Source organism: Triturus cristatus, chromosome 9 (genome assembly GCF_964204655.1).
Source record: "Triturus cristatus chromosome 9, aTriCri1.1, whole genome shotgun sequence".
Taxonomy (NCBI): Eukaryota; Metazoa; Chordata; class Amphibia; order Caudata; family Salamandridae; genus Triturus; species Triturus cristatus.
In genome coordinates, this window is record NC_140592.1 from 907,048,362 (window position 1) to 907,068,354 (window position 19,993).

Consider the following 19,993-nt stretch of genomic DNA (forward strand, 5'->3'; position numbering starts at 1 on the left):
TTTTGCTCCTCTGTCGGGGGAAGATTTGGAAAAGGTTTGAACGGCTTGGTTCCGGCGTGGAGGTACGCACCACCAGCAAGTGTGCCAAATTTGCCCGACCTTTAACCATTTTTGTTGCCCGCGAGAGTGTAAGGGTGGACTGGCGCTACCGAAGACTGTCTCCGGTATAGATCCAAACATCCTTGAAAATGGGTTGAACACGGAGCACAAGTATGAGCTGAAATTAACAAATGTTAATAATTTTCCAACAACGAGGAACCGCCCACTGGAGGGTATGGACTAAAAACTGTTCAAAGAACCACAAGTTCCAGGATGCCTTTCGAACTGTGATCGCGCCCCCTAGAGGGCTATAAAAATAAATTTAGGCAATCATTGTGCATTTGAGCAGTGCCGTGTGTGCTTGGTCTACCTTTGAGAAAGGTCTTTGTAAGACCGAAACGCGTCCGGATTGCCAAAATTATTAAAAAGTGAAAAGCCAACTGTGCGAGTGTGCCTCCTTTGCTCCTCTGCTGGGGGAGAGTTGGAAAATATATATATATATATCACACACACCTGGTGTAGATCTCCTTTTATTTGGTTATTTAAGAGATTATAGACTGGTAAAACAAGCTGCTTTACATTCCTTCAAAACTTATCTTGAAGGCTGCTCACCATAGCTACCACTAGGATAGCTTTCAATAAAGGTTGTCTTTAACCTATCATCAATAAGGGTTGTTTGGACTGGTGCAAGGTGCCCACTAGAACTAGTGGACAGCATATACCAGGCCAACTTCTCAAACTATCCACATAGCCGGACACACGCCTGACCCCATTTTCACGTCCAGAGACCTGGTCAGGTTCAACCACATCTCGCAGCTCACCTGGGCCAACCACTACAGCATCCACTCCACCATCTCAAGACTTACCAACACTGGCACCATGCTCCCCAATTCCATGCGCAGAAACTTGAAAAATATAGCAGAACAGTGGAACAATACTCTCAACTCTCACCTCCCACAATAAGCTGTGAAAAACTTCATAGAATCCATCGACATAATTACCACTGCCAAGCAAGCCAGATCCAGATAACTTGTCAGAAGAGCTAGCTGGTTAATCGCTGAGCTGAAATCCACCACATGCAACTGTTGGCAAGTAGAAAGAAGTGGCGCATCAGCAATGAGATGGGGAGTCGCACCACCTTCAAGACAGCTCTAAACCAGTACCACCCCCTCCTGATAGAAAAAAAGAACGCTCTAGCTGACCGCATAGAGCCCAGTACAAAACGAAGCAAGGAGCTCTTCGACATCGTGAATGAGTTCTCTAACTCCCCAGCCACCAAGAACTACACCACCCACTCCATAGACATGTGACACCCTGACTAACTACTTCCATGACCAGATCAGTCAACAACGAAAACTTCAAAAGCCTAACCCCCAGCTGCCAACATAATCAGCCTGCTCACACCCACAAACAGAAACCCCCAACACCTGCTCACCAATTGGGACCTTCACAATTCAAGCCACAATCTCCCTTATGAACTCTATGTAAAAAGGTTTACCCACAGACCACTGTCACCACCCCGCCTTCACCCTCAGGAGCAAGACTATTGGCGACAAGCTCAAAGTCCTGAACACCTTCGTTCCCTCAGCATTCTTCCCTGAAGACTGGAGACACGCTTAAGTGCAGCCCCTCCAGAATAAACCATCTGTTGATCCAGGAGAACTGAAGGTCTACCGGCCCATCTCCCTGCACCCGTTTCAAGCAAAGGATCTCAAAGACATTCAACCAGCTACTCGCCAAACACCTAGAACACAACAGTCTCCTGGACTTCTCTGAATCTGGATGCCGAATCAAACACAGCAGAGACAGCCCTCATTGAAGCCACCAACGACATCGGGGCCTTCATTCTCTTGGGCGTATCAGCTGTCTTCAACCCAGTCACCCTTCACATCTTGATCAACAGACTTCACCACATCAGAATCCAGTGAGACGCTCTTAAATGAATCACCTCTCACAGAAGAACTCAGAGAATCCTTCTCGCACCAGTCACCTCTGAGCCGGAGAAGATATGCAGCATCCCACTTGGATCGGTCATCAGCCCCACTCTCTTCAACATGCACATGACCCTCCGCCCGTTCTCCCCCCCCCCCCCCCCCCCCCCCCGGCAAACACACAGTCAGATCGCCCAGACTCCACATCATCTCCTGTGCCATTGACACCCAGATCATCTTCACACTGTCCGAAGACCCCTCCCCCCACAGACAACTTCCACAGATGTATGAGAAACGCAGCTGATTGGATTAATGGCAGCTCTCCCAAGCTCAGCACACATAAGACTGAAGTCTTCATCTTTGTGGACAACACCTCACCATGAAACAATGCATGGTGGCGTGCTTAACTTGGCCCATGCCCCGCCCCGACAGACCATGCCCGCAACCTCTGCGTCATCTTGAACAGCCATCCATCTATGAAGAAACAGGTAAACGCAGGCTCATCCACCTGCTTCCACACCCTACCCAGCTTGGCAAGATCTTCAGTTGGCTCACATTTAACACCAGAAGGACCGTCATGCAGGCCCTTGTCACCAGTAGTCGGGAACACACTCTTCATCTTGAACAGCCATCCATCTATGAAGAAACAGGTAAACGCAGGCTCATCCACCTGCTTCCACACCCTACCCAGCTTGGCAAGATCTTCAGTTGGCTCACATTTAACACCAGAAGGACCGTCATGCAGGCCCTTGTCACCAGTAGTCGGGAACACACTCTACAAAGGAGTCACCGTACATCTTCTGAAGAGACTATAGACAATACAAAACTCAGCGGCAAGACTCTTCCTCATCTCGCAGACAGACCAGCATTACACTCAACATCAAGAAACTACACTGGCTCCTGTTTCGGAAGAGATTCCGGTTCTAGATGCTGATCTACTCGTACAAAGTCCTGCACAACGAAGGACCAGTATACATCAACAAAAGCATAACCTTCCACTAACAGACCAGACACCTGCGATCGGCTTCCCTCTTCCTCGCAGACAAGCCCTCTGATGCCCCGTGGTTAATAGTCGAGGACGCTCCTCACACCTGGTGGCAAAAGCTTGGAATGACCTTCCCCTGCACCTTCTGGCCGTTCCGGCAATTCAGAAAATGGCTCAAGTCCTGGCTGTTAAAATGAAAAGAGCACCACAAAGCAGTTCAGCAACTCCAGTGCGTTGAGACCCTCACAGGTGAGATGCCTTGCTTTATAAATCCTTGATTGATTAAGAGGTCCTAGACTGTCCCCTCAATTGCTCTGTGGCACCTGGATAAGTGTAGGGAACTGCAGAAGCCTGAATCCTGCTCTGTACCTACTCAGAGCCTTGCACAGCAGCAATGACTCTCTGTGGTCCACCTCTTGGATGCCTTTTCAGGCTGCTCGAGTCATGCGGGCCGGTTGGGGTGTGCCTATACCCTCCCAACGTGAATATGGCTATGCTGTTGGAGAGGGGCGTGACTAGCTCCCACAGCTGGCCCAAAGACAAATGCACCAGTACATTGAACCTACTGTAGATACCCGGTGGACCGCAGAGCACCTCCCCATTAATAACAATAAACAGACATGCCCATCATTCTCAAAGCAATTCAAGGCGCCTGGTATCAGTAGAGACAAAAGTGAATGAGGTCTAGGTGGATGTCACCCTCCTGTGCCAATATACTCACAAAATAGCAGACCGGTTGACTGAGGCTGAAGCCGGGGTCTCAACGGTTGAGGATGAAGTGACGATCCTTAAACTCCAGGCCTCCAAGTTGCTCTCCACAATGGATATACTGGAAGAACGAGCACAGGGTGCTGAAAACCAATGCCTGAGAAAGAGCCTGTGGCTCGTTGGGTTCCCAGAAGGAGTTGAGACCTCAGTGACAGACTGCTTTCTGGAGCAATGGTTCCATTCTTGTGTCCCATTGGATAAGCTGTCTCTTAGTTTCGTGGAGGAGAGGGCGCAGCGGGTCATGGCTAAATGTCTTCCCCCAAGGATTTTCTCATCCCATGATGGGCCACATCTTCAACCACCACTGTCGGTATGTCATCTTCCAGGATGCTCAAATCACCAATATCTGCGCTTCACCACCAAGCCCATGTTCTTCCCAGACTACACCTGGGCAGCCCAGCAATGCAGATGCTTTCTTTAGGTCGTTAAACAAACTTGTGGCCCTTCAGATCCAATATATGCTCCCATTCTCGGTCCATCTGAAAGCTATTTTCAACCCGTCCACCTATTTCTTTGAAATTCACCAACAAGCATGGAAGTGAGCGATGGGTACTCTGGCCCACCAGAGTTGGGGAGGCAGCAAACTCTAGGACAGCTGGGTCCCCCGTGAGCTCTCTCAGGTACCCCTGGGGAATGAGAACCCACTCAAGGAGAGACAGACCGAACCAGCACAGGTGACTATGGTTATTGAACCCATCTCCTGCTGGGAGTCCACCAGGAGCTCTGGACCCAAAGGCGTCGCTCTCAGGCACCCCCACTCTCTTTCAGACTAAGATAGCGATCATGAGCCAATCAATTGAACCCTGGCAGGTGGAGAGGTGCAGAATGCCCCAGTCATGGATAGCCAACCATTGCTGCAGACGCTGTGAACTATTCTATTGCTATATTGCTTAAAAATGTTTTGGATGTGGGGTGGAGGGAGTGTTTTCCTGTGTTCTTTTGTTTTATTGTATGAATTAGAAATTGTTGTCGGCCAGTGTGATCCTTCAATTGAGCAACAGGGAGCCTCCGATGGATCCTGACCCACCCTACTAGTTTCTTTATGTTGAAATATTGGGCGACAGATACTTTATAGTTGTAAGTATGTGCTGGAGGTGGGGCTGTTGGGTGGGATGGGTAAGTGTTCTGTGTTCCTTTTATTCTTGTTTTCTTTTGCAGGCATTTAAATCAAATTTCGTCCACTGCGGGCACTCTCATACAAAATGCTCTACGGCTCCACTAAGTCTATCCCCCTTTGGACCAGGAGGCCTCTCATGAGGAGAGGGGCCAGTTCACCACTTTCCAGTACAGCCCCCAAATGGCTAAGGTAATTTCCTGGAATGTAAACCATGTCCTCAGTTTATAAGAGATTGGCAGTACTTTGCTATATAAAGCGGTTTAGCAACAATGTGGTCCTGCTTTAAGAAACGCATCTTTTAGGTTCCCACTGTCCCTTCGCATCATGTTTGGCTATGACTGAGTTTTTTAACTGAGTTCTTAAGAGGTTCACGAGGGGTCGTGATCCTGCTGCATATGTCCTTCCTAGTTGCGGTGTCCTCCTCATACATTGACCCACAGGGGAGGTACATAGGGATGGAGGGCCCTCTAGAGACTAGACACCAGTACTTCATATCGGCCTACGTTCTCCAACAGAGGTTGCACTGGACACTACAGGCTCTCCAGGACCTTGTGGTGCCTCCCAACCCCCTGGCCTATCTGATTGGGGGTGTGGGTTATTTTTAATGCCGTCCCAGACCCCAGTCTTGATATTTTCGAGGCCCTTTGCCCAGGCTGAATTGCGCGCTCATCACAACTTACATTGTAGGCCAACTCAATTGGCCTATGCGATGCTTGGAGATTATGTAACCCCTCACAAGGGCTGTACACTTGCGTGTCAGCAGCGCATAAACTGGGTCAAAGACCTTGAGACCCTCATTGTTGAAGCATCTGTGTTCTACAAATCATGATTGATTTAATCCGTCTGACTTGGCTCCCAGCCAGTGACCTCCCTTGTATTACAATGCAAAAAGATCCTGACCTGAGTCATCTCGGAACACACACCCCTCTTTAAAATGGAAACCCTTTTGTGCACCTTATGACCTATGTAGCGCATCAACGCCTGGCATCTAGTAGACCAAGACTGTATTGACTTTATAGAGCACTAAAGATCTTCTTTAAGCTCAGCTGTAATACTGTGGCCTCTGCTGGAACCCCTATGGGCGTCCAGTAAACCCACCCTGAGGGGGTCTGACCAAGGGATATGTAGGGGGAAAGAAGACACGCCAACTGGTACAGGTAATGGATTTAGGAGCCCATATCCTCTCCTTGGAGTGGTGGACCTGTGGCTGCACCTCGGCGACATTGAGCGACAGCTGCAAGTCCACCACTCTAGATAGAGGATCTGGACTGCCCACCCTGAAACAGATCTTCCTAGAGGGAGTGTGGGAGAGGGTTGGCCCAGCTGGTCTACGAGCATAGATACAAATCTAGCAAGCTCTTATTTTGGCTGGCAGCTTATGCTGCCTCGACTAGAACTGTACCGGCCATTTGCAATTTTCATGGAACCCTTCATGAAAGTATGCCCGAGGTTGCTCATGTAATCGCAGTGTAAAAAAGACTTGTAGGGTGCAACCCCTGTACCCCCACAGGAGTCTGCATTCCCACTGCTAAAGGAGATTTCCCATGCACTCGATTCCCTGCCTTTTATAGCCAAAAAACTTGACCAAAAGATCACAACTGAGGAGATAAACATGGCAATTTCAGCTCTCAATTTGGGAAAGACCCCTGGCACAGACTAGTTCAGCATGGCATTCCTTAAAAGTTACCCGACCCGTTCGCTCCATCACCTACTGGCCCTCTAAACTGAGGGGGCAGAGCATTGATCATTCACCCCAAGACCTGGCACTGCCATTATTGTGGTGATTTCTAAGGACAACCAAGCCGCAGAAGATTGCTCCTCGTATATGCCTATCTCTCTCAAAAACGCAGACATCACATTTTTTCGAATGTCCTAGTGACTACATTGTCAGACACTGAGTTACCTAGTCTACCCAGACCAAATGTTGGTTCATGCCTGGCAGGAGCACCCGCTGTTGCATACGGAGGGTACAACTCACCCTGCCCCAGGCGTGCCGATTGAGCAGCCCCCCCTACCGAATTGAATTTGAAACGGCCTTTGACACTGTTTTGTGGACCTTCTTGGAAGCTGTGCTGAAGCACGCAGTTTTTTTAACTTACTACTTTGGGCTCATCAGCCTGCCATACAATGTCCCTGCATCCAAGTCCAGGTAAACTGAGTCCTATACCCGCCCTTCCCAGTAGTCAGAGGCTCCAAACAGGTCTGTTCTCTGTCTCCATTTCTTGGCTTAGTAATTGAACTCTTGGCACGTCTTATCAGATGCGACTCCCAAATTCTGGATGGCTTTAAGAGGAGGATCCTGAAGAGCGCACAGCTCTGTATGTGGATAACATCCCATTACTTCTGGTTTACATGCAGTCTTTCGGCCCCAGACACCTCCACCTATATGGTGAAGCCTCTGGTCTGCAGATAAACATGAACAAGTCACTGTTGGTACCAGTTGAAGACACGATGCGATCCCGATATGCTTACTCCTTCAAATAGTTTGATGTATGTATATTCTACACCTCTTAATTTTCAGCCCCTTTACTAAAACCTTGACTAGGGACCTGTAGAAATGGGGCATCCTGCCTTTAAGCGCTATGGGGCGGGTAGCTTTATTTAAGCAGATGTGCTTCCCGCTTTTTGTATGTCATTGTGAACTTCCATCACACAATCCTTCGAGGACAGCCCTGTTGTGCCTTTTGGAGGAAGTTGGTTGACTGAGACTGGAGAGAACCTTTATCGGCATGGCCATAGAGAGGGTTGGCCTAGCTGGTCTACGAGCATAGATACAAATCTAGCAAGCTCTTATTTTGGCTGGCAGCTTATGCTGCCTCGACTAGAACTGTACCGGCCGGATGAACGCCTCCTCAGCGCCCGACATTGTCACAGACATTGTCACAGCCATCCCGGACGGATACAAGATCTCCCGGAGAGATTGCGTCCACCAGATTGGAGGAGGCATCGCCATCGTACACAAGAACACCATCTGCATCACGACCACCTCCGACGACACCTTCACCGCCGCCGAACACCTCCACTTCCAGATACACTCCGACCTCAAGACGACCCTCAGAGGCACCCTCATCTACAGACCCCCGGGACCACGCGCATAATTCAGCGAAGACATCGCAGACTTCATCAGCCCGCACACCCTCCCCTCCGGTGACTACATCCTCCTAGGGGACCTCAACTTCCACCTGGAGAACAACAAGGACTGCAACACCACCACCCTGCTGGACAACCTCGCCTCTCGGACTCAAGCAACTGGTGAACAGCCCCACCCACTACGCCGGCCACACGCTTGACCCAGTCTTCTCATCCAGCAAACACATCTCCTTCAGCCACTCTACCGGACTTCATTGGACTGACCACAGCTGCTTCATAAAAACCACGACCCACCACCACCTGCAACGGGTTCCTCGCCGAAGCTGGAGCAAGATCGCCGCCGAGCAGCTGACCACCTCCCTCAGCCGGAACCCTCCCGCCAGCACAACGGACCCTAACGAAGCAGCCAGCAACCTCACACAGTGGCTGACCGCCTGCGCCGACGACCTCGCACCACTGAAGAACCCTCCCAGCTGACCCGGCAGCAAGAAAGCCCCCTGGTTCACCGACGAACTCAAGGACTCGAAGAAGAACTGCCGCACACTCGAGAAAGCCTGGCGCCACGACCAGACCAGACAACATGACCGCCCTCAAGCACGCCACCCGCAGGCACCACCAGCTGATCCGCACCACCAAGAAGACAGCTTACAAGGAAAGACTGGTCAACAACGCCCACAACAGCAAGGAACTATTCAGCACCATCAAAGAGCTCTCCAACCCCAGCGCCGGAAACAACGACATCACTCCCTCACAAGACCTCTGCAACTCACTCGCCTCGTTCTTCCACCGCAAGATCGCCAACATACACAACAGCTTCGGCACACCAAACACGCACCCAACCAACGCCCCCCACCACCACCACCCCCCCCCCCCCCCCCCCCCCCCCTCTGTACCTGGACACCGGTCAGCACCGAAGACCCCACCCGCGCGATGAACACCATCCACTCCGGATCACCTGCCGACCCCTGCCCCCACCACATCTTCAACAAGGCCGACTCCATCATCGCACCCCAACTACGGGACATCATCAACACCTCCTTCCACACCGCCACCTTCCCGGAGAGCTGGAAGCATGCCGAGCTCAGCGCCCTCCTGAAGAAACCAACAGCGGACCCACCGACCTCAAGAACTTTCGCCCCATCTCGCTCCTCCCTTTTCCGGCCAAAGTCAAAGTCATCGAGAAGACCCTCAACAGACAGCTCGCCGCCTTCCTGGAGACTAACGGATCCCTCGACCCCTCGCAGTCCGGTTTTCGAGCTAACCACAGCACCGAGACCGCACTGATCGCAGCCACCGATGACATTAGATCCCTGCTCGACAACAGGGACACAGCGGCCCTCATCCTCCTGGACCTCTCTGCAGCATTCGACACTGTCTGCCACCGCACCCTAGTACAGCGCCTCAGCAACATCGGGATCCAAGAGAAGGCACTGGATTGGATCATCTTGTTCCTCGCCGGAAGAACTCAGAGTCCGCCTCCCCCCCCATTCAGATCCGAGGCCACCGAAGTCATCTGCGGCGTACCACAAGGATCATCCCTCAGCCCAACCCTCTTCAACGTCTACATGAGCCCCCTCGCAGCCATCACACGCCAACACAACCTCAACATCATCTCCTATGCCGACGACACCCAGCTGATCCTCTCCCTCACCAACGACCCCGCCACTGCCAGAACCAGCCTCCAGGAGGGAATGAAAGACGTCACCGAATGGATGAAGAACAGCCGCCTGAAACTGAACTCAGACAAGACGGAAGTCCTCATCCTGGGATCATCACCCTCCGCCTGGGACTACTCCTGGTGGCCCCCCGCCCTGAGCGCCACTCCCAAGCCTACGGACCACGCACGCAACCTGGGCTTCATCCTGGACTCCTCCCTCTCGATGACCAGACAAGTCAACGCCGTCTCATCATGCTTCAACAACCTACGCATGATCCCTAAGATCTTCCGATGGATCCCCAACGAAACCAGGAAGACGGTCACCCAGGCACTCGTCACCAGCCGACTGGACTACGAGAACACCCTCTACGCCGGTACCACAGCTAAGCTTCAGAAAAGACTCCAACGCATCCAGAACGCCTCCGCACGACTCATCCTGGACATCCCCCGACACAGCCACATCTCCGGCCAACAGAGAGACCTGCACTGGCTCCCCGTCAGCAAGAGGATCACGTTCAGACTCCTCACCCACGCACACAAGGCTCTCCACGACCTGGGCCCCAAGTATCTCAACAACCGCCTGACCTTCTACACACCCACACGCCAGCTTCGGTCGACCAGCCTTGCCCTTTCTGCCGTACCACGCATCCGCAGAGCCACCACCGGAGGAAGATCCTTCTCCTACCTGGCAGCCAAGACCTGGAACTCACTCCCCATCCAACTTCGGCTGACCAAGGACCATCTCTCCTTCAGGAAGCAATTCGAGACCTGGCTTTTCGAGCAGTAACGGACCCCTCTCCCCCAGCGCCTTGAGACCCTCCGGGTGAGTAGCGCGCTATACAAATGCTATGATTGATTGATTGATTGTTGGGCAAAAAAAATATCGCCCGTAACTGGAAGTCGCTGGAACCATGCCTCATTCGAGGGGTAGAGGGGGGTGGACTGGTGTGCCAGCCATGAGAAGCCGATTTACAAGGCCCTGTTTTGCCAACGAAATTATAAGATGTGGAGCGGGTGTTGGATAAATCATGGCCTGAATGGGTAATGATGTTGATGATAATGTATTTACTATGTCTATATCTCCAATGCATTTTTTTTTAGTCTTGTAGAATTTTGTGGAAAATGACGAAATCTGAGAACTTGGGTATAAAAAAAAGAATGATGCTTTAAATTCCCACAGTTTCCTGGATAAGGACAATTTGTCCTAGTGCCGGCAGTGCTAAAGTTAAAGTAGCTGCCACCCATGGGCTGTGCACCACAAAGTTTTATCTTGCCCGCACCACAGGAGACCTAGCTGCAGGCCCAGAAACATTTGGTAGTCTGGCTTATAATTCTACAGCGGCTGGTGCTGGAAAAGAATAGCCGCCTATTTGCAACCATCTCTGGACTTGGATCTTCACGCTGCTCTTCAGAGTTGACAGTAAGTTCCTTTGGTTTCTGACAAAGATTTTGAGTGCGTCAGTGTTTACAAAGTTTATTGAGCAGATGCACTTATTGTGTGAATCTCGACCCACGCTGGTGTTCAAGATCTCCTCTTGCAAATCTCAGGTGTCTTTCACACACTCAAGACGACGTCCCAATTCTGGTCACATCACTGCCTAGGGTGACATCCTGGTCTTCTCCAGCAGCAGTGTACCAATGGCGATGGCCCTTGAATCCCCATGAGCCTTTCCTGGTATACAGAGGTTGTGTTACTCGCCTAAGGAGGCAAGCTTCTTGGGGTCACAGCTATAGCCCTATTATTTCAACATCGCTGAACCAGGACAACTGTCCCTAAGTTCCTGTTGCTCACTCTTGTGCAGTGGTTGTCTCTCACATTTATGGCAGCCCTATAGTCTCTGATGTATTGTTAAAACGCGATGGCCCTAAAGTTTCAGTCCCCCCTTTTCTAATTCAGGGGTCATGTCTCGCATGCAGACAGGTAGTCCGATCGGTGCAGTGGTCCGGATGCACCCTAACCTTTCATTCTGCCTCTCAGATTCTTGCACCATGACTTCTAGATCTTGCTACTGACTAGCTCTGTCCTGAACCTCAGAGTTCACTGGTCTTGGGTTAGGTAGAAGGTTGTGCACTAGGTGAGAATTCTTGATTCTCTTGGGTGATGTTTCCTCAGCAAGCATGGGAGATTGGACGACCCTCTGGGTCACAATCCTGGTTGCAATAAGCTGAACTTTGACCAAGTCTTCGTCTCAAGCCTCCTATTTAAATATTTTCCATTTACACTGTTAGATTTTGTCTCTCTGCTTTTTATGTTCGTGTAACGGGTCGCCTATTTGCAAATGCCCACATCTTATGACACTGTAAGTCATCTATCACTAAAGAACAGTCTTCAAATTTGGGAACTCCCAACACAGGCCACCTTGATTTTTTCATCAGTGATATGTGGTTTTAAAGGTTACCCGTGACATTGTTCCCACTCGTTGTGATTCCCTTATCAGTCCTATAGTCTTCGACAGGTGTGCTCAGGCCTCCTTTGACCAGTGATTCCTTACGAATGAAAGAGTTACCTTTTGAAATGCAGGGCAGACCCTTGCTCTCCCTTCACCCTGTGTTTTCCCTTCCTGTGTGAGAAAATGCAATCCACATTTCTATTTTTAAGATTTATTGATTGACATCTGAACTTAGTGTTGTTTACTGTTGATTATTATTAGACTTTTTTGACTACAGTCTGTCACATGACCTCTTCAGACTTCATGGCAGAAGACAGAGTGCAGGAGTTGCTACGCTTATTGCGAGAAGCAAGGTGCCTTGATTCCCTGTTGGACATGGGAGCGATCTCTGTGTCAGTTCGTCCGGCTAGCCGCCGCAGTATTGGCATGCACTCTAAGTCAGAGCCAGGGGACATTATGAAGCCTAGGTAGTTGGATGGGCCGCTTGTGGGTTCAGGGAGGGCCTCTGAAAGCAGGGAGATGTCTGAGTGAAGTGAGGGTGGCAGGATCGCAGACAAGTGGCATAACTCAATGCACTTACAGTGCAAGATGCTTCCCGCTTGGACTCATGGCATGCAGAGAAACAGAGATAGCTAGCATAATGAAGCGCATGTGGGGGTTGGGCAAAAGTCATGGCAAGCGAGTCCGGGCACAGAGGTGTCTTGCCCAGGGTAGTAAACAAAGACTGATGCATTGTGGTGCGGCCACAGAAGAAAGCAGGCTAAAGCAATTCACAGGCAATGTTGCACAAAATAAGGTTACAGTTCCTCACATAGGGTGAGGGGGTGATATGGCTGATAGAAGGGTGGGTGTACTGGGATTCGGTTGCAGCGGGGGGGGGTCTAAGTGATCAGATCTGAATGCCATCAAACACCCTGAAGGGTGTCCAGCTTCATCATTGAGCAGCTCCACATTGGGCTGATGATGCAGTGCCTGACCGGCTCCTCAGTGGGGTTCTTTAGCTTTGATCTTAGCCGTATTGATGAATTCAAGTGAGTGGGTGTAAGATAAGGGTGGTGTCTCGGTGACCGAAAATAGCCTAAGGAGTGTCGAGGTTACTTTTACTAAAGTGGTCCCCTTGACAAAGTAAAAACAATGGAGCAGTCACGGGTAATGATGTACCAAGATAGCTTCAAAAAGGGTGACGTGGGATCTGCCTGACGTAGGCCAAGCACATAGTCCAAAATAGCTAGGTGGGCCTCTTTGAGAGTTCACTCCCAGCCTTTGCTAGACATGGTGGTCCCCTCACAGGATGACCAAACAGAAGCTCATAGGGACTAAATACCACTGCTTTCTGTGGCACTTCTCTGTAGGTAAAAACCAGACATGGCAAAAGGACATCCGTAACCTTCTGAGTTCATCAGAGAGTCTCGTGATCATACCTTTTTTACATTTTCGTGAATACGATAACAGAAAGCAATCCCAGAAGTACATCAGTGTTGAGCAGACAACGCAGTAATATAAAGAATGCAAAGCATCTACTCAGTATGTTACATGGAGATACATCAATGCAATTAGGTGCATAAATAGACACGATGTTTGATCAACGACGAGCAGAATCTAGTACTCACAGGGCTACAACACATGCAGTGAATAACAGGGTTGTTGTCCAATCATCCCACAGGGTGAAACCCTTGTCTCAGTCTGCACCATCAGTCAGGACCATCCCCTTCAGTCACATCCATCTCTTTTCCCGCTATATAGTGCTGATACAGACCCCAAAAACGTTTAGGGCGATTCTAGGACGATAGTAATTCACTATACAATTCAGATTGTGTAGTACATTAAACCATATCTTTTGACCAGTCTTTGACAGTAGGAGCTGGTCCTCGAGCCCAGCGCATCGCAACCCTGCGTTTTGCAAGCAGTAGACCCATGTCTATTAATCGGCGTGTCTTTCAGCAGTCGCCTTGTACAACCCGGCAAAGCCAATAGTGGGTCCAATGGCAGTGGCAACCCTGTGATTTTGCTCACCATGCGACAAATTAATCTCCAGTGGTTCGCAATCACTGGGCACGACCAGCGGTATGCAAGAACACAGCTGGCGTGACTATACACCGCTCACATTCTGCAGAGTCACGGAGGGCATATCTGTGCAGCCTGTCAGGCGTATAATAACCTCTATTAAGGAACTTAAAATGTATGACTCAGTGTATCCCTTTCAAGGAGACATTCTGCGTGACCTCACAGCAATATGGCCAGGTGATGTCATGGAGACCCTCCCCAAGATCATTTTGCCATTCCAGCTAGCCTTGCTGAAGTGATTCCTACGATAGTCCAGTGATATGTTCTAAATACTGGAGTCTATCTTACTAGGAGATTCCGTACACAGAAGGAAAGAAAAGGAGGCTATCTTGGGCAGTTCCGTCATGTCCTCCCCAAGTGTTCTGCGAATGGCATGCCTCACCCTGTGAAAGTGAAACTTCACAAGCGGTGTGTGAACATGCACTTCCGCCTCATTATCAGCTCATCCTCTAGCCGTGCCTTCAGAAAGTAGCTCCCCAATTTTAACAATGTTAATTGATACCAGTGCTTGGACCACCTCTCTTTCACGGTATGCTGGCAGCCAATGGCATCACTCCAGCGGGGTTGAAGGGAAATACAAGATAGTGGCCGCCTGCCTTTTTAACAAATTTTGACATGCATGAGTACCCGAATTAACGGAGTCCAAAATACCAGCTCGCCTGAAACAACAACAATGAGAGAGGAGGGGGCCCAGCCGCAACCATTTCAATCTGTACATGTGGGAGGCCACTGGTGTACCCAGTGGTACGCATGTGAACCTTGTTCCACAAAATAATTTAATTCCAATTCCGGGGCCCGCCTCAACACTACCTGCATGAAAGGATTTCACTGCGTCGAGAGACCTCAGCAGCTTTGGTTTCTGGCTTAATATGCAGCAGCTTTGGTTTCCGGCTTAATATGCTGTATTGTTCCTAACTCAGTCGGTAGATTGTATGTCGAGGTATGCCCTGGGACAAACCCTGATTGTTCCGGACCAACAAAGAAAGCAACCAGCGGGCCAGCTGGTTAGCTAAGATTTTAGCGAAGAGCTTGGTATCCACATTAAAAAGTGACCGGGGCCTAAAGGATGAACATTCATTAGGGAGTTTGTCTGGCTTTAATAATGTAACTGTTAAGGCTTCCCTCGTTGAGGGGGCATTCCCCCCACCCCCTATCTCCTCAAAAAGAGTAATCCGGTGTGGAGTAAGCAACTCCTTAAAGAAAGCAACAGTAAGGCCATCTTGCCCTGGGGTGCTTCCAGCACACATTGCATTTAGCGCAGCAAGCACTTCACCGGCATCTAACGGCCTCATTAGGTGCTCCTTATGCTCATCAGTCAACCAGGGCATCCAAATATGTTCTAAGTATTCTTTGATCGCTGCATCATCAGCAGTCACTCTAGAGTGGTACAGATAGGAACAGTACTGATCACACTTATCTGCTATTGCTGTTGGGTCTCTCAGTAGCTCGCCACTCTGCACGCAACTCAGACACACAGCCCGACTCACACCAATCTCTCAGCACAGCTTCTTACACTGAGCCCGGCCTTTCCCCTCCCCATATGTTTTGGCAACTGCGTATTTCCCCATGTGTTTAACCTTGCTGTCAGCGATTTCGTGGTACTCCTCCAATGAATTTAATTATTCCGCTACCCGAGCATCCCAACTCACCAAGGCCTCCTGCTCTATCTCGATCAACCAAACGATTCTCAAGGCTAGCCAGTGTAGGAAACTGGCTCTGTATATACTATACCAAAGTGAGTTATAGTGTGCACAGAGTCCAGTTGAACCTCAAAGGTAGGCAGAGGTAAAGTTAGATAGCACCTCACTCTCTATTTGTGGTAGTGTGGTCAAGCAGGAAGGCATTATCAGAGCACCATGTTAAGCATTTGTTGCACACACCCAGTAAGCAAATTAATTCAAAGACTGAACTTCAGACCAATTGGTTTTGTATAAAATTACTCTTTGTTATTTTATTTCCTAGAACCAAGTAAGCCTGGCACAGGTAAGTTGATAATTACTTTGCAGTAAATATACAGTTTGAAATGCCGTTGCAAATGTACTTTGGAATGGTTACAGTTTGAATTAATGGTTATGCAATACTGTGAACTGCTGCACATATACTTTGTATTGATCTTGCAGTTAAAATTACAGGCAAGTTATTTTTACATTACTTTCAGATTTCTTTTTAGATTGTTTTCTACTCCCTGTGATATGCCTAGCTATCACACTGGGACATTTCCAAGAGAAAAAGTAAGTTAAGTCAGTTTTGCACAATTGTTATTTTTCAGGTTTCCATACAATTCAACTCCACACTTGGAACATTTTTCAGAGAAAAACAGTAAATAGGTTCCTATGGAGAGAAATTAAGTTAATGGTTACCAGGTAAGTAATCGGTCTTTGGAGTTGAGCTTCTGGGTTAGAACAAGGGTTCCCCCAGGGTCAAGGATTCACTCTCGTTACACCCTCAGCGGCACTAGGGCGGCCGGGTTAAGAGTGCTGAGGCACAATATTATCCAATGGGGGATGGGGGTTCTCCGGTTGGTGGCTGCTGGCTAGCAGGCCAGTTGGCTGTGTGAGCAAAGCTCCTGAACTTTAGCTCAGGGCAAATGGGGAAATAAAGGTGCACCCTCAGCGGCACTAGGGTGGCCGGGTGCAGGGTGCTGTTTCGACGTCAGGCACCCTGTTGTTTGCTATGGGGAACCTCCGGTTTGGAAAGGCACTGCAGGGAAGAAGGTCTTCTGGGTGCGACCACCACTTCAAAAGGTAAATTGGGGTTTGGCTAAGCACCGTTGGTTGGGCCACCCAAGGCCACGCGGCGTCGGTTGCTGGGTTGCCTTTTGGGGTCCCTTTTGGGGTAGGATCTTCGTACCAGCTCCTGGTCGCGGTTGAGGGGTCCTTTTGGATTTAGGTTGCAGGCGTCGGCTGGAGGCTTGAGGCAAGTCGGGCATCACTGGATCTCGGGTCAGGATCACCAGGGGGACCACCTCGTGCTGTTTGCCCACTCGAGCTCCGGCCGTGTACGGCGGGTGCAAACTTGTGCGAATTCTCAATTTCCGGCCGATGCCAGAGATTGCAGGTTAACAAATCCGGTGTTCAGGGGAGACAAAGTCTTTGTGGTTGAAGGCAGGTAGGTCCTCCGGGGTTTTCAAGGTTGCTGGCTGCAGGACACAACAGGATTTTGCAGGAGCAGGTTCGAGGGGGATACAGGCCGGTAGGGCTGGGGCCAAGTCAGTGGGCGTCTTCCACTTGTGAGGTTCTGCACGGATGTTCAGTCCTTCTTCTTCTTCTTGTAGTTTCATCTTGTTTGAGGAAGCAAGGTTCAGGAGTGCCCCTAAATACTAGATTCAGGGGCGTTACAGTTTGTTAAAAAGGTTGCGACCAATGGCTCCCTTCCCTGTGGTGGGTACTGCCCCTATTATGCTACCCTACAGTGGGAGGGGGCATAGGCCTATCCCTGGTTAGCTGGGTCCCCCCATCTGCAGGATGGCATGGACTGAGATTTGTGCTTCACCTCGCTTCCCCCACCTGAGGGGTGAAGTTGGCAGAGGTGGGCACACCTCTCTCCTCACTTGTTGTTCCTGCCGGTTTTCCCGCCCAAAGTGGGGTTCTAAACCACTGGGGGCCAGTTGCTGATAGCAGCAAGTGGCCCAGGGAAGCTTACAAAGGCGGTAAGCCTTTGACGCTTCCTCTTCGTGAACCCTGCCAATCCTGGGGGAGGAAGCTTTGTACCTCGTCCCAGGATGTACATTGTTTCAGGCCCCAGAGAGCAGTAAGCTCTTGCCACAGGGGTCCAGAAACATGTTTGGTGGTGGCAGCTGAAACACTAGTGGTAGGTTAGTTTTCAGTGGGCATCTCTAAGATGCCCTCTGTGTGCATTTTTCATTCAGTCCCACACTGGCATCCGCGTGTGCTTAATGTGCTGAGAAGTTTGATACCAAACTTTTCAGTTTACAGTGTGGCCATTATGGCGTTTTGGAGTTCATAATGACAAACTCCCAGCACCATATACTCTTAATGGCAGCACTGCACTTACAACATCTAAGAATGGACTTAGACACTGTAGGGGAACATGGCTCATGCACCTGTATCCTCACCACTGGTATAGTCCACCCAGCTAGAGGGGAGCATGACCTATGCCAGAGCAGTGGGTTGCAGGCATGGCACAAAGAGAAGTGTGTCATGTTGACTCTTCACTTTGTTCTGCACCAAAACACACAGCCTGCAAAGGCAGTGTGTGAGTGAAATGGTACAGGACCTCTAAGGGTGGCACAATAAGTGCTGCAGCCTTTAGAGGCCTTCTCTGGTCACAGTGCCCTGGGTACCTGTGGTACCATTTACCAGGGGCTGACCTTTGGCCAGAGATGCCAATTGGGTTTAGGCTTCAATGCAGTTTTAGGGAAAGAACATAGTCCCTGGGTACCTGATTAGCAGGAGCCCAGGGCACACTCAGTCAAAGCACATCATCTATTCAGAAAAAGTGGGGACAACCATGCAGAAAGAGGGCACTTACTCGCAGCCAGTCTCCCTCTAAGAGAACAGAGGACCCCAAAACGCTTGGACATGGCTATCCCCTGTATATAGACTTTTAAAGTCTCCCATACTGTATAAAACTGGCGAACAGAGCCAATATTTGTTTCAAAGAAGCTCTCTATGTCCGCAGCCATCTCGGATTTGAAGACCCTGTCTAACAACGAGTATGGCGGAAACTGCCATGTGAAGGGAGCAGGCCTCTTCTCAGGTCTCTCTATGTCCAGCATTATTGGTGAGTGATCTGAAAAGGAGTGGGGGTGAGTCAACCAGGCGCAAATCTGAGGATACAAAGTTCTAGCGACCAACCAATAATCCATTCTGGTATGGAGGTCATGCAGGGCTGAGTAGTGGATAAAGCCCCCGGCAGCCGGTGAGAATGTCTGCCAGACATCCAGCATATTCAACTGAGTTGCCACATCAGTAATCACTATCCGCAGCTGAAGGGCAACGAGCAGGGCCCCAGGATCGGTCCAATGCCTGGCCCAGCACGCAGTTGAGATCCCCACACCATATTTGCGTTAGAGAGGACTCCCCTTCCAGACCCCCAAACAAGTTGTGATAGAATTGGTGATTATCGTAGTTAGGTCCATTGATCTTAACTATAAGTATGTCAGCTCCCTGCCCTAGACAGCTAGAGATCACAAACCTGCCCCCTTGGGTCTGCCTCAAGCACCTCCAAATGTATACCTGATCTGGGGTTGACCCAGGTGAGCACCCCCATGGCATGCGTAGTGAACCCCGCCGCATGAAAGGTACCATGTAAACGCCTAAGTGTAAGCATTTTACTATCTATGGGCAAATGGGTCTCCTGTAATAAGGCGATATCAATCTCGTGCCTAGTAAGATAAGATATCACCTTTCGCGTCTTTCTAAAATCATTAAGGCCCCAAATGTTCCATGTGAGGAAGCGAGCTCTATTGCCCTGGCTCTGCGTCATTTCAAGTTACATTAACTAGATCTGCACTATCTATAGGATCCATGCGTCTCCAACCCTCTCTCATATAACAGTGCATTGTTATAGAATTATGTAAGTACTGTATGCATACTGTTACCAGCTCACCGCTTGGAAATCCACAAAGTCAGAAATAAGACGTGGCCATTTGAACACTGTTTATACACCCATCGAGCAACAGTTAACTGGATCCCCTAAAAGTTGAGGTAGTCTCACTGTCACCAACTCGAGGCCTTCCTGCCAGGCCAGAGAGGACCATTCGCAAGCTGCGGCAGATCTAAAGTCTCAATGTCGATCTCCATCAAAGCTGACCGCATCCCCAAACAAGCATCTGAAGTTATCCCCTCAAACTCTGGGCAGCAGGCATCCATGAATCACCTCTAGTGCACTTCAAACAGTCCATATGTTACATACCTGTTCAGAGAAATGTAAGAAAACCAGAGGACAACCGTGTTATACTTGCCACTCCATATCAACCCAAACGCCCCG

General features: G+C 49.8%; 1 long non-coding RNA gene across 1 annotated transcript in view; it reads left to right on the top strand.

Annotated features, from left to right (window-relative positions):
- Window positions 1-19,993, top strand: part of LOC146799040 (uncharacterized) — a 52,128-nt gene that overhangs the window by 13,340 nt on the left and 18,795 nt on the right. Inside the window, exon 2 of the long non-coding RNA XR_014968835.1 lies at window positions 4,882-5,029. This is a non-coding gene — a long non-coding RNA (uncharacterized LOC146799040). The remainder of the gene's footprint in view (window positions 1-4,881; window positions 5,030-19,993) is intronic.